Below are 27,842 nucleotides of genomic sequence, written 5' to 3' on the forward strand. Positions count from 1 at the left end.
AAGTTATTTTTGTGCCAAATACAGCAGCATGGAAACTAAAGCAATCCTCCTGCTACCTAAATCCTAGGGCTTGTGCCAGAGCAACATTTAATATATAATATGCATTGAAGCTCTAGGATAAAAAATGTGTCTTTTATAGTTAATGTATTATGGAAATTTTTAGAATGTAAAAGTGATCATGACAGAATGGCTATTTGCTTTTTCCAATGTGATGTTGTGAAATCGTTACTGCTAACTGGGTTGTCATCATGGTCAATAGGCCTGCTTCATAGCTTTATTAAATAAAAAAAACTGTTTTTGTCTCATTTTATTGCATTAAAAGAACAAACATGTGCGGCTGTTTGCTAATATATGCTGATGAGCTCAAGTGTTGCTGCTTTAATATGCTGGATGCAGGTTTTAGTTCTTGAACAGTGCATCCACGCTAGATTGTGAACTTTATGTGTATGCCAGGGTTGATTATGCCTGAGACACACAGCATGGAAACTTTTCTTTGTGAAAGGAGAATGCAAGGATACCAGGATAAACAACTAGACCAAAAATGAAAGTTCAAAGCCTTATCTCCTAATCAAGTATTAAACAGCTTAGGACTTTCTCTTCTTTGTGAAGAGAAGTCTTGGAAACAGAGATTTGAGTGAAATAATTATCCTACTAGCACAGTAACCCTAATCCTCCCCCACACACCAAGGAAGGAATACTTACACATGCAAAGGACCTGGGCTAGGGATCATTATAACAAGCAAGAATAGGAAAAAGGGTGATGCCTGAGAGAAGGAGGTGCCTCTTTGGATTTCTGCTGTTTAAATCTTTTCTGAATTGTAATCTTTTCTTCTAATTGTAATCCTTTGCCTATTTGGTCTTCTGAGTTCTTCTAGGCCTTCTCTGCAGTTGACTTCTACACCCCAAATTGCCTTCTCCTTTGCTTCTCCACCAAACTGCCTTTTCCCTCTTGGCACTGAGACAGTACACATGGAGTGTTGAAGCAGTCATATTCCACAGGAGCTAGAATGACATTGGATTGCGATAGTAGCATATCTGAAATCCAGGTTTGTCTCAATAGTATCCTCTTCACGTGCATGGGAACATTTCCTGTTTGCATAGGCCCAAAATTGAAGCTAGCAAAAGTCCAAATTGCCTACATCAAAAATCCAACTTCACACCCATCATAGTAGCAGATACCCAGATTGCCAACTTGATAACCTTCTAGGCCAAACCTGCAGATTGAATACTATTCATTATACCTCAGAAGACAGCTGAAACATTTCCTTGCTGATATGCCCTATCTGGAGAAAGCGGCCCAGGCCTCAGTTACATATGTCCTGCTATATATATGTCCCAGCAAGTTCACACTCTTGTCTCAACAACGTCTACACTGGCTTGGTCATGTCCACAGAATGGAAGATGGCCGAATCTCCAAGGACATGCTCTATGGGGAGCTGGCTTCTGGCACCACGCCAATTGGCAGACAAACTCTGAGTTACAAAGATGTCTGCAAACATTACATGAAGGCTGGCAACATCAACCCTGCCATGTGGGAATCCCTGCAGACAACCACAGTGCCTGGAGACAGTCAAGTTGTGTTTCCATACCAGAGGAGAAATGACTGCTGGGAGGAGCACAGAGAGAAGAAACGCCATGGTGCATCTGCAGCAGTACAACTAGACTCCTTCATCTGCCCCAGATGCAACATAGATTGTCTCTCCCACTTCAGTCTCAACAGCCACAGCAGGAGCTACAACAATGGGCATAGGCAGGATTTTTGTTAGGGCGGAGGCAGAACCTCAGATTTGTATTCATTTAGAGAGGAGCAGCTGTCCCTTCCTGGCCTCTCTTGGCTATGCCCACGGCTACAACCATCTAACAGCTTGACCTCACCCCCAAAGGCGCACTCCTCCACTGTCTGCCAAGACAGATGCCAACAGACAATGGTTACATCTAGAATATTGTGACATGCCCTACACGGGCTGCCTTGGAAAATAGGTTGGAACCTACAACTCGTTCGTACATGATACATGATTCTTGCTGCTGTTAAGCATTCGGAACACAGGCAAGTTGTCTGCCTTGTTGTTTCTGAGCCAAATATAAAGTATGGTATTGACCTTTTAAAGCCCTAAGGAGTTTGGGACCAGGCCATCTGAAGGATTGGTTACGAACCTGCCTAGCCTTTAGGATTGGTGTCAGAGTCCCTGCTCATAGACCTGCCATCGATAGATTGGCAGGCACTAAAGATGGGGACATGGTCCATGTTTTATTTTGTTTTAAATGGGCTTTGTAAAGCTGTGCTGGGATTCTATTACTTTATATCACTTATTGTTTTAATTACATTTATTATTTATTTAAAGTGTTGTACTGGATTTTATTTTGAACAGCTGCTGTTTGCTTTTGTAATTACTGCTTGATAAGGGCATTAATATCAACAAATGGAACCTAGTTAGTGTTCCCATGCCCTGATGATGGTTACCTTGGGGTAATGCAGAGGTGGGCTTTTTCACTCATAGCACCAGTATTTGGGAACTCTAGAATACAAGAGACAGTATTGGCTGTCTGCTGGCATTTGAAGACACTCCTATTTACAGTAGTAGTTATTGCCTAAGCTCTGTAGTCCTGAACAGTTTCTTAAAACGGTGGTGCCTCAGGTATCAAACTCTCTGCTTTATCTTTCCGGCATGATAGTCAGGGAGTCATGCCAGATTCTTCTGTTTCCTATATCTTGGGGTATATTTTGTGTGCCCCTTAAGTCATCTGACTTCCTACCTCCCATCCTTTTCATTGACTGAATTTCAGCTAATGACCATAGATTTGGAAACTGCTTCTGTAAAAATAATCTCTGTTACTAAGCCTGGTACACCTGTTGACTAGTTGCAAGTATTGTGCCATTTTGGCACATGTGAATATCAGAGCTGAATTGGAAAGTTTAGATTTGTACTATTTTCCACTTTGCTGTCAGCCTGCTAAGATAGCTTGCTGCCTTTGGGTACAGAGGAGGATGCTGTTCCATCAGCAATGTTGAAGTAAGGTTCAACCGGTATTCCATTTGTCTTACATAATGTGGGGAGGGTATCTTGCCATTAACCTGAGACAGAAAATGCCTTGGCCTGGCTCCAGAAGGTAGACTACTCATTGAATAAATTGTCCCAAGGCTACTTTTTCTTGTAATATGCTGATTTATCAAAGCAAAGGAACAGAATATGTTTAGTTTTTTATGGCAAACAAGTAAGAGCTTTCTCTTTAAAACTGCTGAATTTTGTTTGCTGCTGAACATGTTACTTGCTTCATTATATACTGACCTTGGTCTAGGCCACTGTATTTATGAATAAAATTAACACAGAACTTGAGAGCGCTTGTCAGTACTACAGTGCAGATTAGCATTAAAAGCAGATTTTGAAAAAAGAGATAGCTCAGCAGGTTTCAGGATTAAACCACTGTAGCAATCAGGAACTAATTGGAAATTGGGATAGGAAAAGACTAATGTTAAAAAGGAGATCTTTAACACCTCTGAGTCAGCACTTATAGTTAATCAGGCTCATCTCCTGGCAGAATACCTTGACAAGTTACTGGCTCAGCTCCTCTTTTCTGACAGACTTTGAAGGTCTGCTAGCCACACAACTGAAGATTTGTAAACGGATAGATTCAGAAGTAACCAGATTTTCCAAGGTGTTTCATCCCTTTTAATTAACATTGATTCTGGGAGTTGCGGAAGAATGTGAAAGGAAGATATATCTTTGTCCAACTTTACTTTCATCGGCTGCCCCCAAACTCTGAAACCCTCTTCCTAGAGAGATTAGTCTGGCTTCCCTCGTTGTCCTTCCATCGACGGGTGAAGACTTCTTGTTCCAACAGATGTGTTCGAATTGACTCTTTTTAAGGAATGGGCTGGTGTTGTGATGTTTTTATTGTAGTGTTCTGTGTGTTTTAATAGATCTATGTTATGTTTAATCATTTTTTAATGATTGATTTCCCCCATGATTATAGCTGCTTCTATTTTTTTTTTTTTATAAATATTTATTAAGGTTTTTAAATATAAAACATAATAAACAATCTTACTTCTTTCACAACAATTTCATCACTTCTTTGGGCTCCCTCACGTCTCCCGCTCCCATTTACATCGTTAAAAATTTTTTTCCAAACAAATTATCAACTTGTTTACAATCTCATGTCCACTCACACATATAATCTAGCGCTTCTTCCAAAAAGTTTTATATTTTCTTTAATCTCACTTATCATCAAATTTAAATCTAGTTTAGTGGTGACCAGTTTTTTATAATCTAGCATCCTTCTTAACATTCAACCAAATTACAATGTTTTTGTAAATACATCTTGAATTTCTCCCAGTCTTCCTCCAACTTCTCTTCTCCCAGATCACGGATTCTGCCGGTCATCTCGGCCAGTTGCATATAGTCCATCAGCTGCATCTGCCACTCTTCCAGTGTGGGTAGATCTTGAGTTTTCCAGTTTTTTGCGATGAGAATCCTTGCTGCCGTTGTTGCATACATGAAAAATGTTCGATCCTTCTTTAACACCTTCTGGCCGACAATGCCCAGAAGAAAGGCCTCTGGTTTCTTTGTGAAGGTATACTTAAATACCTTTTTCAGCTCATTATATATCATTTCCCAGAAGACCTTCACCTTAGGGCATGTCCACCAGAGGTGAAAGAATGTTCCTTCATTTTCTTTACATTTCCAACATTTATTATCAGACGAATGGTATATTTTGGCAAGTTTAACTGGGGTCATGTACCATCTATATATCATTTTCATAACATTTTCCTTCAGAGCATTACATGCGGTGAAGTTCAGCCCAGTGGTATAGCTGCTTCTATTTTAACTGTAAGCTGCCTTACAGTGAATAGTGAAATGTTTTATAGTTCTTCATCTTGTATGTAATGATATTGCAGAATAAATAAGAGCTCTTCAGACAAGGTTACTTTGATTTAAAATGCACGTGAAGAGTTTTTTTTTACATATATTGTGTGATATCTGATTGTTAATGAGCAGTGTGTAATTACAAGATAATTTTTGTTCAAATTTTAATTAAAGGAAAGCAATAAAGAAACTGATAATCACCTGGTTTTAATGGAACCAATATATGACTGTGTAAACCAGCATATGTTTACTAAGCATGTATGACCCATTTGGGGCCATAGAATTTATGTAAATATTCTAAAATTGATATTTTATTGCACATAAGTGTTGCATCGTGGTATGAGTTGCTAGGAGTTCAAGAATTGGAAATGGACTTTTTTATAAGGTGGGCCCAAATGGCACTAAATCGCTGGGCCAGGTAATCCTTTTCTTGCCAGAAGATTATTTTGGTGACGGTTTCAGTAATGATATTTCCATTAAGGTATGTTGTGTAGAAATGGTTCAAGCAGAAAAGTGACACAGAAATATTATCAGGAATGTAAATTCTTTGAAAGCTTGACTTTCTCAGGACTGTGAAAGTCCTATGCCTTTACTACAATATATGTTTCCCCTCTGTGATGGGAATTAATTAAACGTGTGTGTGTGTGTAAATCAGTTATCCAACACTTCATTCATTCTGCTGGTTAAATGCAAGCTTAAACAAAGTGTTACTGGAAGCTTTTATGTTTGAACTCTAGCAGACCTATAGGATAAGGCTGTTCAGTCATAGTACTCTGCTGGTACAGTGAAGTAAATAGAATCAAGTTAATTAATGATACAGATTACACACCCTACTATAGGAGTTCGCGCATGGCCATGCAAACAAAATTTCAGCAGTTTTCTGTTTCTAAGGTTCCATTGTCAAATAGTTTCCTATTCACGGATTGAATACAAGGAATAATAAAAATATCTTACAGGATGAATTATAATCAAGGGCACTAAGGAATGGTGGGTTCCTCTTTTCCTTACATTTTGGGTAATGGTCAAAGTAAGTACAAATCTTCAGGCAATGTAGGAAATCTGGTAGCATCAAATCATTCTGATTGTAGACTGATCTAAGTCCCTTGTGCAAAGAATCTGGCCTGAGAGCATTAAACACAATTAACTGAAATAAGCCCTTTTTCTGTATTGAGCATGACAAGATCATTGTAACCTTACTGGTTCTCATTAACCTGAATTAAATTATATTTAGAGCAAGTGTTTGACCTGTCCTGGATAAATTCAAATTAATCAAAAACACTGATTTAGGATAATAGTGTTTTTAAGACTTTCATCTTCTCGGCTTGGTAGTGTAGCTTTCCTTATGTCTTACATAAAGCAGGATGAGTAGATGGAAAAAACTGTCTCTCTCTTTCAGTGGCTGCCCCAATTATATAAAAGCTTAGACGTCTACTCATCTCTCCCAATCTGATTAAAACATGGTTACAGACTCATAGTAATAATAGTAACAATAATGTTAAGCATTTTAAGTTCATGTTGTCATTTTAAATTTCACATCAGCTGCTCCATTTTATATATTGAGGCAGCAATCCTGGACACTCTTACTAAGAAGTAAACCACATTGGACACAGTAGGACTTATTTCTGAAGATAGATGCATAAGATTGCATTGTTAATCATTAAACACTGTTCAAAACAGTTTGTAGTAAGGTCCAAGTACAGAAAATTTAAAAATATGCAAATTAAAACGTTTAAAAATATCACAATAACAAATACTTTCATGGCAATAGCTAAAGATTTCTTTGGCAAACTGATGAGTCTGCTCATTTGATTTTGTCTCAGCATGTTAGGTAGTCATTTTCAAGCTCAGTATATGAGGATGGTTCATTCTTAGCTACTTTGTTTTGTTTTAAAAACTTAGTAAACTTAATAGTTTAGAGTAGTTAACTTTCAAGCAAAACTCCAGCATGCCTTATTTTTCTATCTCTTCCAGTTTCCCCAATTTTAAATGTACTGGTATGTAGGATACAAGTTAAAATGTTCCACCTCATGCAGGAATAATATTGGGTATTGGCAGATCTCCCTCTTTTTCCTGCCCCGCTGCCTTTTAGTAATATATATTTGTGACTTACTTGGATGATGGAGTGGTAATGAAGTGTATTTTTCTGCTATACTTTCCTGGGGAGAAATGATCTAACAATGCCAAAGTGGTATTGTTGGCTGTAACACCAGACCATGGTTTAGCACTACATGAATGAACCTAGCTTTTTCTTGGGCTCATGCACTTTCCATGCCACCCCTAACATGCCAGAGCATTTTGTTTCTGCATTTAGTTAACTACACTCTCCCATGTCATCCAAATTGGGGATTGTGGTATAACAATAATCATTTAACTGTAGTTAAATGAAAGTGGCAGCTTCCAGTCTTTCCACCTTGGCCTCAAGAGGGTGGGGAAAGAGAAAGTATTCGAGGCTAGACATACTCATGTCTTCTGTATGCTGTCTCCTGTAATGTAGTTTGTGCCTTAGCTGACTCATCTATGTCTTCTTAGTTGTCCTGATTTCGCTAATTTTAGATCTTGGTCTTACCAACTATCCTGCTTGTGTTAACTCCAGATATAATGTGAGAATTATTTCTGCAGTCTTCTCACATCTTCTTTGAAATAAAATAGCTCTTGGATTCCTTTTTGGTTTCAGTTTCAAATATTTACTGTATTAACATGAAGCTAAGTGAATGTTGGGGACGCAGGTGGCGCTGTGGGTTAAAGCCTCAGCGCCTAGGACTTGCTGATCGAAAGGTCGGCGGTTCGAATCCCTGCGGCGGGGTGCGCTCCCGCTGCTCGGTCCCAGCGCCTGCCAACCTAGCAGTTCGAAAGCACCTCCGGGTGCAAGTAGATAAATAGGGACCGCTTACCAGCGGGAAGGTAAACGGCGTTTCCGTGTGCAGCTCTGGCTCGCCAGAGCAGCGATGTCACGCTGGCCACGTGACCCGGAAGTGTCTTCGGACAGCGCTGGCCCCTGGCCTCTTGAGTGAGATGGGCGCACAACCCCAGAGTCTGTCAAGACTGGCCCGTACGGGCAGGGGTACCTTTACCTTTACCTTAAGTGAATGTTAGGGACACGGTTGGCGCTGTGGGTTAAACCACAGAGCCTAGGACTTGCCGATCAGAAGGTCAGCAGTTTGAATCCCTGTGACGGGGTGAGCTCCTGTTGCTCGGTCCCTGCTCCTGCCAACCTAGCAGTTCAAAAGCACCTCAAAGTGCAAGTAAATAAATAGGTACCACTCCGGCGGGAAGGTAAACGGCATTTCCGTGCGCTGCTCTGGTTCGCCAGAAGCGGCTTAGTCATGCTGGCCACATGACCCAGAAGCTGTACACTGGCTCCCTCGGCCAAAAAAGCGAGATGAGCGCCGCAACCCCAGAGTCGGCCATGACTGGACCTAATGGTCAGGGGTCCCTTTACCTTTAAGTGAATGTTACATTTCCCCCCTACAAATTATCTCATGGTTCCAAATACATGCATGCAAATTCCAGAGAAACATTTACCACTTAAACTTTCAGAACGAGACAGTTGCTACCTTGTGTGGAGTTCCCACTTATACACAGTTCCCCTGTTTTGGATAAGCCTGTTAATCAAATTGGCAAACATCTAGTGACCACATCACCCAGAAGCCCTGTTATGAGCTGAAATGTCAAGCGGCCACCTGGGAGAGAAAGGGAAGATTAGAAGTAAAAAGGCTCTAAAGAGCCAAAGCGGTGAAGTGGATAATAATGATGTGAATGTATAATATTAAATGGAAAATAAATAAAAATTATATATTTTTTAAAAAAGTAAAAAGGCTTCTCCTGTTTGAATTTTATCCACATATGTGGATGAAAGGGGACTCCTATGTGAAAAGGGATATTTATTTAATGCAAGAACCATCACACATAATAAGAAAACTTTTCCTGCAGCTTTGCCTTTGCTGTCATGTCAGCAACATGAAATTCTTCATGCAATGAGTATTTCATTTTTTGCTTTTATACAGTCTTTCTAATATACTTAACACAATTCAAAGTGATACAGCACTTCTCTATCCGCAGTGGCTGTCTCTGAGTACTGCATTTCTTGGAAAAACATGTGTGCAGCTTGTATTATTTCCCTTTTAAAAGATACACTTCTCTCTTAAGGACACAGTTTCAGAAAGTGCATTAATATTTTATCAGTCTTTTAGCCGAATTCAAGGCTACTTGTCCTTTATATATGTTGTGCATGCAATTTTTTAACAAATGGATTTTATCTATCTCTCTCCCCCTGCCTCTCCTCAGTTTTGTTACCATTTCCTCCTGATTCCTTAAGTGTTCACTTTCTGTTACAGGCACTTTTAATGCACTCACCATAACTTGCTACTTGGGAAACTTTGATAGTGTGGTATTCTGTGCTTTCTTCTTCTTTACTGTCTGTCTAGATGCTTAACAATATTTATTGTTTGAACTTTGTTTTTATAAGTGGTTTTGTACTTTCACATCTTGTGGCACCAGTTCACACAAGCAGCTTTTCTTCTGAATAAGCTGGTTTCTTTGATTACCTATGTCCCAGATGGACATATTCCATATTGCTTCCTTCCTTTTCTGGTTTGCAGAGTGAGATCATATGAAGGAATAATCCATGATAACAGTTCTGCTGCAGACAACAAAATGACACTTATCAGTTTACTGCATGTAGAAGTAGTGTCATGGAAACTAATTGTAGGATTGAATTGCTTGACATTCCCCGGCAGCTTGTTTGGTGCATGCTTCTACAATTCTGCATCCTTCGCCACACTTCCCTGGGACTGTCTGTTGCCCTTTGACTGAAATTAGACTTTTGCATTTCTGCCAGATTTCACACAGGAATTTCCTGGTTGACTTATCACGAAATTTCTAGACCTTCCTATTGACATAAGACAAGGGAGGACTCAGTCCATGCTATCATTATTTTCCATTTGCCTTCCAAATATTACAGTCTCTGGCCAGCATCTCACCTTTTGTGACCTCTCAAAAAGCCCATAGGCAAATGCATGCATGCTATCCAATATTTACTGACATTTTATTCTGATGTATCACATAACTGTGTAATGGATATGAGCTCTTTATAAATGACTTTGACCTTTGACTTTGACCTTTTGTGTACTCCCTTAGTTTATTGCAGTTTAATTCATGGAAAGAGGGTTATTTTATTTTATTTTAAAGGTTTTGCACTATATACAGAGGATCCAAACCTCTTGGGGCGAAAGATTGTGGTCCTGGATCTTTAAAGTTCCAGGTCTTTTTGGAGATGTAGTCTGGCCAAGACACAAAGCCAAAGCTTTGTTTTCAAGCTGTTTTTGTATGTCCACTATGTGACTCCAATGTAGGTATTCTACTCTTCTGTGCTTGCTCTCACAGTGCCCACATTAAGAGGGGAACAGCCACTCTTGATGTAACCCCCCCCCCATGTTTAGAACTAACTTATCTAGTCACACTTCACAAATTATTTGAGACCATCTTCACCATAGCTTAGCTGTACTGAACTGAGGATCAGGAATAATTTTGTTTTTTAAGTTCAGGGAGGCTGTGCTTAATTGATGTTTCATACCTGGGTTTATTATGTATCTGTTTGCCTTGAGTATATTGCCTTGAGTATATTCTTTTTATAAAAAGATAAATAGGAATAGATAGGAATGAAATACCAATAATAAATAATAATTCATTCTAATAATAATAATAATAATAATAATAATAATAATAATAGTAATAATAATAATAATAATAATACAGGTTGAGCCTTGCTTCTACCAGGCACTTACTAGTTGGTCCTGGACAATCTATTATTTCTGTCTTAGCCACCCACGTGTAATACAGACATAAGAATGTTGTTTTGCTTTACAGGATGGCTGTAAGAATCACACACATGGAATTATGTGAATCAAGTTGAACTGCAAAAAAATCAAGTGCTATATAAATGCAAAGTATTCCTTATGTGGTTGAGGCTTTGAATCCATGCATTATTCCTTAGCTAAGTGATACATATGGGTGCAATGTTTGAACTAGAAGTTCTGGGACTCCATAATGTTTTCAGTTCCTCTCTTTCTGCTCACATTTTCACCACTTCTAATATGCAAATTACAAACACTCATGTGTATGCAGATAAACAAGCTCTCCATGCAAACATTTTACAGTAGTTAAGTCTGGTATTTACTAACTTTTAAAGGTATGATAGTCACATGTATGACTGACTGACTGCTGGATAGAAATTATGGGTGTGTGCTTGGGGCAGTGAGCTCCTAGCTCTCAGGAAACAGGTTAGTTCCTTTGAGGCCAAAATAGTTGACCTGGAGAAGCTGAGACAGGCAGGGAAATCGGTTGGCAAGGCCTGCAGGGACATGATAGCAGTAAAGTGGCAAATGCAGTTCAGTGTAAAGGAGTGTAAAGTAATGCACATATATAATTTCACATATACAGTTATGGTGTCTGAATTGACAATGACTGACCAGGACTGACTTTTGGGATGTGGTGGATAATTTGATTAAGGTGTCAACATACAGTGTGCAGCGGATGTGAAAAAATGGGAATTCTATGCTAGGGGTCATTAGGAAAGAACAAATATATGATGTAACCATATGCAGACTACTGTGTGTGGTGGTGTAGAGCTGGAAAAGGTTCAGGAAAAGGCAACCAAAAGAGCAGCTGGGTAGAGTTTTTCTCCCTCTGTCATAATACAAGATCTTGGGGACATCCAATACAGCCAAATGTTGCAAGGTTCAGGGCAGACGAAACAAAGTTCTTCTTCACACAGTGTATGGTTAAAGTATAGAATTTGCTTCCACAAGAAGTGATGATGGCTGCCACCTTAGAGGGTTTAAAAGAGAGTTAGACAAATTCATGGAAGATAAGGCTCTCAGTGGCTAGTAGTAAGGATGTCAATGTTCAGTCTCTACAGTTGAAGGCAATAGGAACACAGGAAGCTGCCTTACCCTGAAACTGACCATTGGTCTGTCTAGCTGAGTACTGTCTACACTGACTGACAGCAGCTGTTCAGGGTTTCAGATCCCAACCCTACCTGAAGATGCCAGGGATTGAAGCTAGAACTTTCTGCATGCAAAGCGGATTCTCTGCCACTGAGCTATAGCTCTTCTTGCATTATATCCCTGAATACCGGTTGCTGAGAATCACAGATGGGGGAAGAGTGCTGTTGCACTCACATTTTGCATGTGGGGCTTTCTGTGGGTCTCTGGTTGGCTACTTTGAAAACAATAGACTAGACAAGATGGCTCTTCTTATGCTCTTATGACTTTCCAAAATCTTCCCAACGTGCATATATCTTTTTTCTTTTAAAGAACAGCAACCCAAATTTACTGAAAACATGATCAAATCCTGCTATTTCATCATTCATACTTAGGTGTGAAATACAATGAACAGGGGCGCCGACTTATAAAAAATATTGGGGGGGCGGGGGCCCATACCGACTTATAAAAAATATTGGGGGGGCCCAAGACCTCCAAACCGCTGCTGCTGGGGGAACGAAAGGGGCGAGCCCCGGGCTGCCCCGACCTTAAGTGAACCTGTGAGGGCCCGCCCTTTGCGGCAGCCGATTGGCTGCCGCCGTGGGCAGTGAATATTAATGAGCTAGGGGGAATCCCCGCTTCTCGCGGGGCTGATGCCAGCCCCGCGAGATTGTTGATGGGTCGAGAGATCGGGAGTGGCTTTGTTTTAACTCATTACTGAATGTATTTTAAAAGGTAACTATCGTCAAACAAGGAAAATAAAAAATACCAACATAATTTTGTGATTTTACAAAGCATAATATAACTAATAATTTTCTTAAATTATTGGGGGGGCAGAGCCCCCCCAAACGAATTTTTGAGGGGGCTCGGGCCCCCTCAGGCCCCATGGAGTCGGCACCTATGACAATGAAGATACCTAGCCAAGAGCACAGAGTCTAGCTTTTCAAAGAGTATTGTTACTGCATGAATATGCATTTTTCTAAAAATTATTTTTTAAGCCTTTTTAAAAGAGTAACTTTTCCCTGGAGGTATTGTTTTAGTTAACATAATAAAAGGACGATATATTTTGAAACCTTTAAAGTTTGCTGAACACCCCTCCTCCCCACAAATGGTTTCTCTTGAAATAAAAATCATTTTCCTTGATGCTACATGTGGCACAATTTTCTGGCAGAGAGAGTACATTTAATTCCACCAGGTTAAGATAAGTTACAGGATTGGCCCTACCACTGAGAGATTGAGATGGCTGCCTTGGACAGTAGATCCTGGGGACAGGGAATAGCAGCAATGTGTTGGCAGAGAAAAGCAGCCCACACTCACATGCTAAACTTGACTCCAGCAGTGGTTGTGGCTTTATAGTCCAGCCTGCAGCCAATTACAAACTTCCTCCAAGTTGGAAGGGGACACTACAGTCTTTCCAGGCTTGTTTCAAGCAGCTCTACTCAAATGTCAGCGAGTCTCCTGAGAAGTCATAAGAGGAGGTGGGGGAGAGATGACACACTTCTACTGTTCAGGAAAAACATCAACAAGATGGAAATCAGTTGCAAGGGTTTTTTAAAAATGCTGTCAACACTCATATGGATTATTGGTTTATGCTTTCTGGCCAAACTTGTGGTTCTCTGCTGTTTAATAAAACCCAGTGACTCCATGTCACGTGCATGCAATGATATGACAAAGTTTATAGCCAGACACTAAGGCTGCCGTCCTGTGCTTATTTAGATTAAGTTGTATTCAGATGTGTAAATATAGAGAAAATTTAGTTACATAGTGTTTATGTGCAAGTATGTAAGTTTATGGTGTGTGGAAATCTTCCCTAATACAAGACTCACCTACCATAATCACCATTGTCTGCATACAAATTCAAGATATCTCATGTAATAGGTAAATCAGGTGCAGTTTCCTTCATATCATGGATTTGACCCTGGAGATAAATATATTTTCTTGTTCATACACACTCATGAAAATAGTATTTTAAAGAAACTGGTATTTGTGTTGCGTTTTCTGAATGAAATACACTCTTATGCTATTTAGATATTATTAAAGACTGTTGCATGTTGTATGAATGACTGTTTGAATTGTACATTAATTTTGTTTTGAAGCATGAGCACTTTAATATCTGTCATAATTTGGAATTTAAAAGATTAGAAATCTAACATTCATTTGTGCTAGGTGACTAAATTTCTTTTCTACCATAAAATTGAGCTGCAAATGAAAAGAAATTTTACATATACTGTACCTCTTCTTGCCTTAGAAACATAGGAAGCTACCTTAATTCAAGTCAGACCCATCAGTCCATCTAATTCAGTATCATCTAAATTATGTGGTAGCAGCTCTCCAGGGTTTCAGACCGAGTCTCTTCCAGTCCTTCCTGGAGGTGCCAGCGATTGAAACTGGGACCTTCCGCATGGAAGACAGATGCTCCAGCACTGAGCTATGGTCCTTCTTTAGAAAATAGGACCTCCTGGAACATTTCCTGAATGTCTTGCATCATTATCCTGTTCTCAGAAGTAAGTCCTGTTGAGTTCATTGAGAACTACTTCCAAATAAATGGATAAAAGACTGATGCCTTAGACTATCAGGCTATTCAGTTTTATTTATGCTGAATATGAAGTCCTTGCCTATTTTGTTTCCTCAATCTGCTGAGCTAAAAAAATTCCATCATAGATGCTATGCAAGTGCAATAACATTCTTTGCAGACTTGGGAAAAAATAGTTTTGAGCACTGTTTACCTCTTTGGTCCTATAAAAAGTCTAAAAGAAAATGTGATGAAAAATTCAACACCTTAGGCACTTTAAATAAACATCTGAAATTTTCAAAATAAACATGTCAGACATTCATTCCTTCTTTAAGAAAACCAGATATATATTTATTCCACTTTACTAGTTAACCCCTACTTAGTTCTTTGAAGCAAGAGGTTTATGTCTGCAACCAAAGCAGAATATTTTGTTCGGAGTCCAAAGCAGCCACTCATTTAGCTCAAGACAAGATTTCTATAGAACATTAATTTTACTTCATCAGACATTGCTCCTAGAACAGAATCATCATACAAGAGAAGCTGAAGGAATGGCACAGAATCTAGTCACAAGAAAGGCAATTTGGACGAGCATCCAACTTGGATGATCATACCAGTCTCAAATGAATAGTTAATATAAAATGTAAAGTTAGCCCTGTGATGACAGAAGGTGGACCACACAGTCAGAGCAAACCCTGATGTCTTTGCCTGTCTGTGTTGCTCTCTCATTCCCACTGGCCATTGGCCCTGTGTTGGTGTGAGAAAGCCAACTGGAGCAGGCCTTCGTGTTGTATTTGCTCCTCTCCTTTTTTCTTTCCCACAGGACAGATGCAAATGAGCCATATTGAACGCAAGCGGAAACATGCTTAGGCTCATGTTTAGCATAATAAGCATGTTATTCACTTGTATATCTGATCCATGGCACATATTGAAAAGGGTAGCTTTTTCTGCTCAAGGATTATTTCTGAGGAGTGGTTTAGAAAAGTCAAACTCAGGTTGATGTGATGGAAAGTGCAAAGTTTGAAAGATATGTTGAATGACTTTATTCCTTTGTTCAACTGAAACTAGGGTTTATTTGCTGCTGTTTGTCTCAAGCAGAGAATCCTTCAAGTGGTTAAATGTCTGGTAGAATTTCTCTTTCTACCCTGTCTCCCTTTACTGATCTTTACTGATCAGGGATCAGCCTCAAGTCACACTTTTGAGTGGAAGAGTCCTAGGCATATAATGTTTGCTGGTCCCATCATAATTCTTTATTTCAATATTTGTTAAAATATAGTTCTGAAAGAGTAATGCATGACCACATCCTTCTGAAGAGGGTGACCTAAATTCTTTGGGCAATACTAATGTGTTCCCCAATTTACCCTCCCTCCTGCTTTTTACATTGTAAGTTATTTGTATGGAATTAAAAATTGCTTTCAACACTTAAATGATTCTGATTTAATTCACCCAGTTCATATGATCACACCTCATTTCATTGGGATAGAGTTCACTTTGCCTATGCTCAAAACAGAAGAATCCTTCTGCATAGGGAAGATAAAGTTAATTAATTCAGTCATTCAACCGTACCATTGCTAGGTTGCAGATGTGGCAAATGCAGAAAAGCATTTAAAAATATCTACTGCATAAACTTGATATAGAACACTAATGATCTCACACCCAAGTCTTTCCTACCCTTAAAATTAGAAGCCTGTTTAAATAAATAATTGCCTGAAAAATTATACTTTCCCATTTGTCCTCTGCTATAATTGATGTCAACCTACAAATTAAGTGCCCATTAAGTAAATTGAATAAAAACCAATACTATGGAACTACTTTATGCTTTTCCTTTTCTTCTGGAATTAGCAGAGTAGTAAAATGGCATGGACCAGAGGAAGTAGGTAATGCTAAAACTTAAAGAAATTCCAGGTTTGTTGTTGCATGTTTTAAAAGCATGGGGCGACCTATCATGCTGTATTAGGGCATTTATTTGTACCACAATTTGTATGGCTCAGATGAATTATTAAATGGTGGGGAACACAATATTTTTGAAGTAGCAAAATGGGAACCAAGCAAGAAGAACAATTTCCTTTTATCCCAGTGCCCCATCTGCCAAAGCTAAGCAATAATAAAGGAACTGGCTTTCATTGTTTCCATATAGTGAAGGTAGACAACATTGCCTCTGACACTTATGAAAGGAAGCATGGCACTCTGGAAGCTTCAGACTTGGCCAAAACTCAAGGATCCCCAAAGCAACCTGTTTTGAGAGGTGAGGCATGGGAAAGAAACATAGGGAATGAACTTTCCCTGCTCTTCCATCTCCTGTTTGCTGCAGCTACAGATCTTGGTGTGTATTTCTATAAAAATCATAGAAAGTTCATTCATAGAAAGTTCAATCATAGAAAGTAGGGGATGTGCCACATTTTCACCCAATAGTCATGCTCCGATAAATTCCTTATAGTTGTCAGGCTCACTGACTGACTACCCCAGATTACTTTCAGTTCTGTTAAGCTAGAAACCTGGCAGCTAATATTAATTTGCAGACTAGTGTAATATCATGTGTCTTCAGAAAATGAAGAGGTGGCTAGGGCCTGGAGGTTGTGGAGGCTATCCACAGAGGAGGTGCAATTATTTTAAGAGCTATATCTATGTGTGTGTGTGAGAGAGAGAGGGGTGGGGTGGGGAGGAGGATTGTGGAGCACTGAAGCAATTAAAATCTCATAGACTAAGAAATTCCTTGTGCCTGCATAATTTATAGGGTAGCTCAGCACATGGATCTAGCTTTTCGTATAATTCTACAGATTGTGATTTCATGCATCACATTTTATGGCCATGGCCATATCCATCAATCTTTTATGTAGTCAAGCAAGAGGATGCAAGACAGACAGACTTCACATCCAGTCTTCCAAACCACCCTACCTCCTGTAGGTTCTCCCTGTTTTAGAATAGTTTCATCATGTGTTTGTGTTTCCTTAGGGAAATTGCTATTACAATTCTGTTTAATAGGTCAAACTGTTTAATAGGTCAAACTGCCACAACCGCCACAACTTGCTTGCAGTTTTGGAGTGAAATAAACTTATTTGAATTTAAGTTAATTGATCACCTGCAATATCTGATGAAAGTCCCATTTGTATGTTTTTTATATGAAAGCCTTTTAGTATATATTGATTTTAGTACAATTTTAGATGTGATTTACAGATATGAAAATAACTGAATTCTACTGACATTAGTTCTGGCATTGGTGAAGGTATGGGCATATGTTAATGCTGCAGGGGTGGGAACTTCTAGAGGGAATGGTCAGTGCTGACTGACTTTCTGTCTCAATGGCTATGTCATCGATATAGCTCTTCTTTTCTGAATGGATATAGCTCTTTTCTGAATGACATATGTGAAATGGAAGCAATATGCATCTTCAAGTGTGGTTCAGAATCCTGGGCTCTTTAAATTGACAGCTGTTAAGTGGTTTATGAAGTGAGATACCTAGTTATCTGCTGTTTTTGAGTCTCTGTGGAAACTAATCAGGGAGCAAATTACAGGTCAACCTTTCTCCCCCAGATAGTAAGCTTTCAGTGGGCCCTTTCAAATGGCCTGTTATTGAGTTCACAAACCTTATGCAGAGGCTCACTACTGAGTATTGAACATTCTGATTTGTTTCTGGGGTAGTTGTGACAATGAGCAGTCGTCCTGATTGTTTATGTAGTGGTTGTACATCTTCCCATCAATAATAATGACATAGTTTTTAGTGCATTTCCCTGTCATTTTTCTAACTGCAAGAAGTCCATTTGTTGCATCAGGGGACTTTAATCCACTTTAATTGCACAAAGCTAAATTTACAGTATGTATTTTAATCCCTCCCACAAAACCTGATAGTGTTGAGATGCCCAAGATTTCACAGGTTTAGCGTGTAAATCCAGTTGACAAATCATACTGTTCAGATATGACCATCACATTTCCCTCCATATGTTTTCTAACCGCTCTCTTCATAAATGTTAACCCCTCCCTTTGTTTTGCAGCTGTCCTTTCAACCATAGCCTCCAAATCTAAAATGTAGCCTCACACTTCAAGCCACATGGAATGTAAAATGTTGCATGACTAGATAGCACAAATGTGGGGGGCCACCAGGTGGCGCGTTGGAAGATGGCCGACAATAACATCTCTCTGACCCATACGAGGTAATTAAGGGGCTGCTATGGGAAGTATGCAGCCTTCCCTACCCCCCAGGATGTGGGGGGATTCTGCCTTGTCAGCGGTGTTCCCAATGCACCTCCTGATCTGAGAGATGGGGGTGCCGAACACTTGGCACGAGCCCTCGGTGAAGTCAGCTCTTCCTGACGCCAATTCCAATTAGCACGTGCTGGTTGCTTCAGCTCGGAATTATAATTGGAAACATACGATTGGAAAGGAAGCTGAAGCACATACATCAAGTAAAGCTCGACAGATAAGGCTGCTGATTAATGGATCTCTGTGACCGGGAGTGACGGATGGATAAGTAAATCTTCTGATGAATCACCACTAGGAGACTGTATGTTTGGAACGAAGGGGGGGGTGGAGGAAAAAACCCTTTTTTTCTTTACATGATGTGATATTAATAACCCTTCACCCCAGAAAGAAATAAGATTGTCACATTTTTATTAATCATAATCAGGATTTTAAGAACTGTGTGGGGAAGGATTACAACAGGAGAGAAGACTGGTGAACGGTAAGAAAGAGGTAATTTTTTATGACGCAGTTAAAAAATGGCGTCTCGCCAAGACAGGCTTGCCGCAGAAAGAAGGACAGGGGGGAGGAGAATCAGGATCGTTCGAAAGAGAAGGAGTGCTGGAATGCAAGTTTGACCTGACAGAACCCCCTGATTTGTCTGATTTATTTGGCCAGCCTGAGAAAAAATAAAGGACAGACCGAAGGTTAACTTTGTTTATGGAAGCATTGAACAGAGGCTGTCCCTGAACGAGATAGTTTGTGAAGAGTACAAAACCCACACAGAGACGCCAGTTTTCGGTCTGCTTGTGAGAATCATCAGAGATTGCAAAGAAAGGAATATATGATAACAACAAAATGAGAAAGAAAGTAATAAAGGACTATCCGGATCAAACTGGATAGAACTGTCTAATTAAAGCAGTAAAATATGTGATGCCTGGAGTTATCCGGAATTTTGGACTCGTGCGGAGCTTGATGCATGGGTACCCTCAAAAAAATTTAAAATTTGGCTGTATAATTTGGAACTAATGTGATTTGAATAATGTGATGTGATTGGCCTGTTAATAAAAAATATTTTAAAAATAAAAAAAAAAAATAGCACAAATGTGATGTGCCAAAGAGGTTTAAAATATTAAGGTGTTCATAAATGCTTTTAAATAAATAAATACTTCATTGGGGAACACTGTTCAGCACCATATGATCATGATCTCCCTCTCTCTCTCTATATATATATCAATTTCCTTTAGACAATAACATAAACTAAAAGGTGAACAGTAAGAAAAAGCAAGGGGAGAGAGGGCAGGTAAGGTGTGTGTGGTTCTGACACCCTGTCTAGTCAACTAAATAACCCTTTGTGTATCTAGGAATTTCATCAAGCAGGATTTTGTATATATACCCCTACATGCTAACCAAATACCCATGTAATCCAAATATCACGTTACAGTGCGTTATGTTAAAGCTAAGCCAAAATATAGCTCACAAGAAACTTGTAGCATCTACAATTATTCTTTTCTTTCCCATCCCGCCTCCAAACCAAATATACCTTAAATTCATTTCTTTTGTGGCTGTTCACAGCTCTATTAATTAGCACTTTTTTGTTCTCGCTTGCTGTGCTGGAAGATAGCTAGATTCATTTGGTTTCCTAGGCAATATAGAGATGCTGCTTGTTCAGTAAGACTGGAGGAGTTACCCGGTTGCCTAGCATCCAGGTGGTTTTTCCTATCTTTGGTGCTGAGCTGCAACAGAGTGCTAGAAGACTGGTAAGTGCCCTTGTATTGTTTAGGTTACCGAAGAACTCTCCTTGCAATCTAGCACAGTACTGGAAGATAGGAAGGTACTGCTTATACTGTGAGCCCATTTTTTTGTCCTCCTTGGGAGCACTGATAAAAAGCTTTCTTCACATCCTGCAAACAAGGTTGCAGAGTTAGTAGGTCTGTTTCAACTCAGCTCTGTTTTATTTCTAATGTAAACATTGCTTATGTATCATTGTGTCAGCGTAAGTTACAGTAAAGGGATATTATGAGTCTAACCAAACAAGCCTCTGAATAACACTTGCTGTGAATCATAGGTGGGGAGAGTGTTGTTGTGCTCAGGTCCTGCTTGTTCTTACCACAGGAATTTGGTTGATCACTGTGAGAACAGGATTCTGGACTAGACAGGTCATTGGCCTGATCCAGAAGGCTGCTCTTATATTATGTTTTAATGGAAATGGTGTTATGGGGTGTTAGGGGAGGGGTAGTACCTCTGGTGGGGGACATGTCATGCTCCTTTTGGGGGTAGTTTGTCCATGTTTGGTTCCCACCCTGTACAGTGGTACCTCTGGTTATGTATTTAATTCGTTCTGGAGGTCTGTTCTTAACCTGAAGCACCACTTTAGCTAATGGGGCCTCCCATTGCTGCTGTGCCGCCACTGCACGATTTCTGTTCTCATTCTGAAGCAAAGTTCTTAACCCAAGGTACTATTTCTGGGTTAGCGGAGTCTGTAACTGAAGCGTATGTAACCTGAAGGTTATGTAACCCGAGGTACCACTGTACTCAGCTCTCTCACCTGTGGCTCTTAGTATCTGTCAGAAGTGCCCACATCCTGGGAAACAGCTTTGACTGGCCAAATAAACCAGATGAGGGTAGCCGATGAGTCTCAAATCCTCAGTGACTGCATGTGAAAACACTGAGCACATGTGTAAATTACCCTGAACATTCGGAAGAGTCTCTTTCTTAACAGTAGACTCCTTTATATGGTGTCATGAACTAATTTTAAAACTTTCCAGTTCCACACGGGGCCACCTTCCAAAGTCTGCTGTAATAGGAGGCTGCAGAATCTCATAAACTCATTTTGTCTTATTTTAAAAATGGGAGCAATTTCTTTTTTATATGCAGCATATAATCTAGAAAAACAATTAAATGTGGCAGAAGTTGCATTTTCTACTGTAGGCTTTTCTCTTAATTTTAACTTTTGTTTTTCCTCTTGGTCCCCCCCCCCCCCAATGTTCTATTCAAAGTTAGCGTATGTTGAATCAGTAGAATGGCAATATCTAATAAGCAGCCACTTTAGCTATAATAAATAATTTGTGGGAAATTGTTCCTTATTTTTAAACAAACAAATAAGCTAGTTTTGAAAGTAGAAAACAAAGGCTTCCCACTTTTCCACTTTCCACTTTCTTGCAAGTTATTTACAGCTTTTGCCAAATGCAATTTTTATTGAACCTGTCCTACAAATTGCAAATAAATATTATTACTAATTGGTGTGAATCTTATGCATAGATTTGGAAAGCTAGCAACGAAGAGAGGCCTAAATCATAAAGCAAAATACTGGAACATCTCAAGCTGAAAGACTAATATTTGGAAATGGATGTGCCAATATTTTTCTCATCTGCAATTTTCATTGAATTATGCCCAGGGGTTGCTGAATTATTCTTATGTAAACGTGTACCTGGAACCTAACATTTGTTTATTTGCTTACCATACCGTATAATACCATGTTTTGATTTTGTGCTGGAGAAGAAGTCTGTTTACCCTTTCTGGAACTCCTGCTGTTTCAGCAAGTCTGGAGGTTATGTTTTTTGGTTATGTTTTACACTCAAGTATAAATTTGAGTAGAAACCCTCACAATGCTGTCAACTGTTTTTGTGCACAAACGTGTGTGCATATCTGTCTGTGTCCCTTTTGGAAACAGGGTCCTACTCTTTTTCTTTCTGCTACATTAGAAAGACATGCATTAAAATTTATGAATGCACTCCTGACTTGGTGAGAGATGCATGCATTTTATACTTATGTAGCCGTACCCAAACATAAAGAGTTGTGACTAATAAAGTTCTTCTCATACTAGACCCACTGAAATGCATGGCCTTACATTGGTCATGTCCATTAACTTCAATGGATCTACTGTGAGTATGGCTAATGCTGGATACAATCTAAAATTCCATGTGTGTGAACTAATCCAGAGTTTATGAATCTGCAGTGTTTGCTGCCTGTGTGAAGTGTGAAGGGCGAAGTTGCTTGTCCAAGTGCTAAGTTAGTCCCATGCTGGGGAGAAGTGATTGACTGAGGTCTTGCCTCAGTGTTTGCCCTTTGTCTTTACCACATCAATTGTGGTCATCTCTGAGAATTGGCCTTTTCGAAAAGAGCACAACATGCAAACTAGTTTACATCAATTAGCATCATTGCATTTTATATTTTCTATGCACCATTTTCCAATTTTTAATCTAGAAAATTGAGTGGATACAGAAATCAACTTTGCATGTTAATCAACTTTTTATATTTGGGGAATTTAAATCCACTTCTAAGATTCCATGCAGGAGAGCTGCCTAAAGGGAAGCACCTACAATTTTTTAAAAAATGATTTCTGGAATTGCAGGTCTGTTTTTATCAGTATAGATAATATATTTTCTAATGCAGAGCTTCAGAAAAGGAAGAAGAGCTGATATAGAACAAAAACAGAAAAAGTTGTACTAAAACCTTGGAAGGAAAACAGGTATAGAAAGGAAATAAGCATAGGATGACTAAACACCTTTGTTGTGTACTTGATCCCCTGCAATAGATAATAGTACTTTAATACCCTCCAGGCATTTTACTGCCATTGAAATGCAGTTAATATTTCTGGGAAATTCTGCAGTCCTCATGCTAAAGTCAAACTGACTGGTATAATAGGAAAGGCCAGCCCCAATCAGCCTCCACAGCAGGTTGATGATTGGGGTTGCATGCAAATAAGGGACTTTGCAATTTCCATAAAAGAATGAGATGATGCTATAGTGGCCAGAAATCACTTTTTCAATTTATTCCAAGATTGCTGCAAAGATTAAGTGTGACTAGGAAAAAATAGTAGAATGTTAGTACATGGAATGTGGGGAGATTAGAATGTACCGTATATTCTTCAGACCAGATCACAGGACTACAGAGATTCAAATCAGGATACCAAAACTGTACTATAGTAATAATCATGAAGATAATGGCATAATTTGTAATTGCTTTCATGAAAGTTTGCATTTTGACAGTATGTCATATCATTTCTCTCAAGAACTGTGTTTTTTACATGCAAAATCAAGAGTCCTGCTTTAGGCCCGAATACCGGTAGTTAAAATAATCCATGCACAGTTGTAGAAGAGAGGGCCAGAATTTCCCTAACCCATAAAATTAAACCCTATTGGAATATTTGCTTCACTCTTAGATGCTTTTCTGTGTTTTTCTATTACTGGCCTTAGTCTGGATCTGGGTTGTTCAAACAGTGGGCCTGGAACCTACCAGTGGGGCTTGTGTTACTTTGAAGTGTGCCTCAGTGCACAGCCTGTCCAGTGACTCATGACTTGCCTGCTCCACCCGCTACCCATGCCACAGCTAGTTGCACCAGTGCCAGCACCTGCAACTCCTTGCATGCTGAGTAAAGATGACTGGCAGACAGAGGGGAGCAGGGAGAGAGAGAGAGAAAGGTTCCTCTGCTCAGTTGGGCAAGTGACATAGGATGTGTTGGGGGGGGGGACAGAAAATGCTATTAAAAAGTCAATATTCATTATCAAAGTACACAAACTCCAATAGAAAGGAAGGGGAGAGAAAAGGTGTGATAAGATGAAGCAGAGAATGCAAGAGAACCAGCTAGAAAATATGAAATAAACCATCAGTTTGGGTGGGTAGGTGGGCTAAGGTACAAGTTGAATGTGTAAGGGGAAGTGGGAGAAGAAATTATAGGAGATGGGTAAAAAGTGCTTTGAGAGGCATGTGTGGGTGGGAAGAGAAACTATAAAAGAAAAAGCCTTTTCTAGTCAGAAAATTCAGCATGAAATGTGGAAATATCTCCAGAACAAATGTCTGTACTTAAGTTCAGGAAAGCTGAGTTTTGGAACTCTGTGCTATAAGGAAAACGCTGTGGCAATTAATTTAGCTATTTCCAAAGATGAATATTGGATACCAGTAGTAAATTCTGCCAGTAACCTGAAGCTGATTATGCTAGACTCCACCTCCATATGCCACCATTTTCTGCCCCTGCACAACATGTTTATGTCTGGTGGGTCTTAATAATTTTCTGGTAGGCCCTAATGGTAGAAAATGTGAGAACTCTTGATGCAGATGTTAATGACCAAAATCAAGATCTTGTGCCAACTGCTCAATATTCTTAGTGGAAAGGTTACATAAAGTAATATGTTTGAATGTTGAATGCTGGATAAGTGTTTAATAGTAATTGTATTTGTATTTGCTTTAAAAAATGAATGTTCATATCTGGATGAGTTTAAAGTATCTTGCATTAGAATAGCAATCTGAGTGTGCTACAAATAACGAAGTGCAGTTTTCTTTTGCTGGATATCTGCTTCTAATAGTAATAATAATTCATGGTTGTCTGTGTAATTAAAAAATGTCTTTTCCAATCTAAAAGTGCTTCGTATTATCAATGGAACTTTCATAGTGCTGACCTCAGCAGCATGAACACAGTTTTCTTTTATTAAGCTCTTGCTGAGCTGATCAACATGTCAGAAATTATACAGAGGAAACTGTGGCCAAAACCACTGTAAAAAAGTTGAATGGTTAATAAAATCCCGTTAGTGCAATAGCATGAAATCTGCATTTGTTTAAAACTACATAGTAGTTGTAGATTTGTTTTTTGCTCAGTTAATGTGTACATTATTATATTGCTTTTCAAAGTGTGCACTAGGTTCATTGGGACCTATATGGGAGGAGAGGGATCCCCATAGTGAGGGTATGATTAATAGCACAACACATCTCTAAAATACAGATTTTCCATAATTTTTTATTCCCTCCTGGGAATTTGTTATGTGCTTGTGTAGAGCAACAGTGAGTCCTTTTCCAACCTGGGAGGCACTCTGTGTGCACAGTATCTGTGTCCTAGAAGACAGCACAGGGTGTTCTGCAGTACTCTGGTGCTATAGAAAGAAATATGTTGGTTTCACAAGAAGCAGGCTAATGTGGAAGGGTTTCTTGAAAGCAGAAGATCTGAAAAATACTGTGTGGCATCGCATATAATCCAGATCACAAAAGTCTGTATGTTCACCGTCAGTATGCTCAGGAATTAATGCCAAGTTTTGAAGGTCCCAGCTTAGATATTAGGGTTCAGAGGGCCCCCTGTCCATTGCTAATTTTGATCTGAAGGGTTGTTGCCACACTATTTTTAGCCAACATGAAACTGGGGTTAGTTGCATTAGGGAGGGGAGTATGGTTAACACCAGCTTCATGTGTTTGCTTCAGATGACCCTCAAATTAGGAAACATTAAATAATAAAATGTACCTACAGTGGTACCTCGTGTTATATACTGTCCCCCTTACGAATGCTGCGGGTACAGTGGTACCTCAGGTTACATACGCTTCAGGTTACATATGCTTCAGGTTACAGACTCCGCTAACCCAGAAATAGTGCTTCAGGTTGGTTAAGAATTTTGCTTCAGGATGAGAACATAAATTGTGCTCCGGTGGCGCGGCAGCAGCAGGAGGCCCCATTAGCTAAAGTGGTGCTTCAGGTTAAGAACAGTTTCAGGTTAAGTACGGACCTCGAGAACGAAGTAAGTACTTAACCTGAGGTACCATTTGTGAGGATATTCTTATTTTACTTCTGATAATGATTTCCCCCCAGTCCAGTACACTCTAGAAGAGGAAGTAAAGATTTGCTTCTATACATGTGGATCAGGTTGAAAAGGGACAGCCATTACTTTATAAAATTTGTGGAAATTATATTATGAGATTTCAGCATAATAAGTCACTCTGAGCTTCTGTAGTTTTTCTGCTACTGTGTCTAGCTTCTGTGGTTTTATTGCAGGATCAAATTAGTAGTATATTAAGAAATATCATACAGTGATGCTTTAATGAAAATATAATTGTTGAATGAAACTTTCATTTCTCTGTCTAATTTCTTGGTGTGTGAGGCTAATCATAAGTGCCCCTATGTACTGAAAACCCAGTTGAGTAATATTCCATTGTTTTGTTCAGATTATTTTCAATATCGGGGCATTCTGTTCTGCTGAGTACATTGTAATTATTTTGTTATAATGATACTCCATTTGGAAACTAATGACATCTTTTCACAACAACATTTTGGACTGTAGTGCATATAAATGTTGACAATCTGATATGAACAAAAAATCAAGAATGTGAGCTTCCAATTACAATATAGCTTAAAGCCATGCCATTATCATCTGGTCTTTGCAGTTCCTCCCCCCAATATGGGAACAAGAAGGAAAAATGTAATGATGACCTTCCCCCACAAAAAAATCCTTTGTAGACACCATAGTAGTGACCTCTGCTACTAGGATCCAGAGGGTAGCAACACAAGAATGGGCCCTCTCTGTGGTGGCTCCCTATTTGTGGAATGCTCTTCCCAGGGAGGCTCGCCTGGTTGCCTTCATTACATATCTTTAGGCACCAGCTGAAAATGTTCAGCCAGGCCATTGGTTGATTAAACAATCTTATGTTTTTGTGGGAGGGGGTTACTGGTGGTGTTATGCTATGCTATGTATTTTGTGTGTTCATTTTGTATTTTTATGTTGTAAACTACCCTGTGGTCTTCAGATGAAAGGGCTGTACTTAAGCTTAATAAATAATAGTAGTAATATTAGTGATCTTTGCTTTTATACTCTTTTCTTTCTCTACTTCAAGATTAGATTTTCCATAGGCACTGAAAATACATTTCAACACAATTTCTATCCACTACAACTTTTTTTAAAACTTTCTAACATTTTGGGTGGGTGGCAGGTTTCAGAATCTCCACTGCTCTGTGATTCCTAATGGTAGTCCATATGCTTTGGCAGACATGTAATCAACCATGTAATTGTCTACTGTTCCATTTATCTAAAGCATGTATCTCCATAAATCCTGTAAGGCTGTGCATTACCCTAGTATCCATGTGGCCATGAATGTTTGAAGAGCAACTTGAGGTGGATATTTTTGCAGCCATTAATCTCATGGAAGTTTCTGAAACGTTTTTATGTTTCACCTCCTTAAAAACGTTCCTAGGTGGTATCCTACTCCTAGGGCTTATGGACACTTCCTTTTCCTCTGCTTTTTCCAGGCACAGTCCACACTTTAAGGCTCCCTACCCAAGCACACTTTTTTTCCTGCTCCAGAGCTCTCCCTACAAAAACCCGCTTTTAAAAGCCCAGTTGGAGCAAACGTTAGTCTGCTTAAAACCCGATTGACGTTTGCTCCAGTTGAGCAATGAAGAGCAGGTTTTTGCGGGGAAGGCTTGGATGCGGAGATTTTAAGTTTGAACCTGTGCCTGGAGAGAGCGAGGCAAAAGCCAACTTGCTTTTCTTCAGACATTTGCAGATTTCTCTAAACCTCAATTATACTTTTACTCAAAACATTACAGGATGGACTTAAAAGAAT

At 39.3% G+C, this 27,842-nt stretch overlaps 1 protein-coding gene and 1 long non-coding RNA gene across 18 annotated transcripts in view; one reads left to right on the forward strand and one right to left on the reverse strand.

Annotated features, from left to right (window-relative positions):
- LRRC7 (leucine rich repeat containing 7) overlaps positions 1-27,842 on the forward strand; it is a 196,784-nt gene that overhangs the window by 29,444 nt on the left and 139,498 nt on the right. The window lies entirely within an intron of this gene.
- The window catches only part of LOC309344680, a 37,278-nt gene continuing 22,598 nt past the window's right edge, over positions 13,163-27,842 (reverse strand). Inside the window, exon 3 of the long non-coding RNA XR_014157845.1 lies at positions 13,163-13,300. This is a non-coding gene — a long non-coding RNA (uncharacterized lncRNA). The remainder of the gene's footprint in view (positions 13,301-27,842) is intronic.

Source organism: Podarcis erhardii (assembly GCF_964252035.2).
Source record: "Podarcis erhardii genome assembly, chromosome: 6".
Taxonomy (NCBI): domain Eukaryota; kingdom Metazoa; phylum Chordata; class Lepidosauria; order Squamata; family Lacertidae; genus Podarcis; species Podarcis erhardii.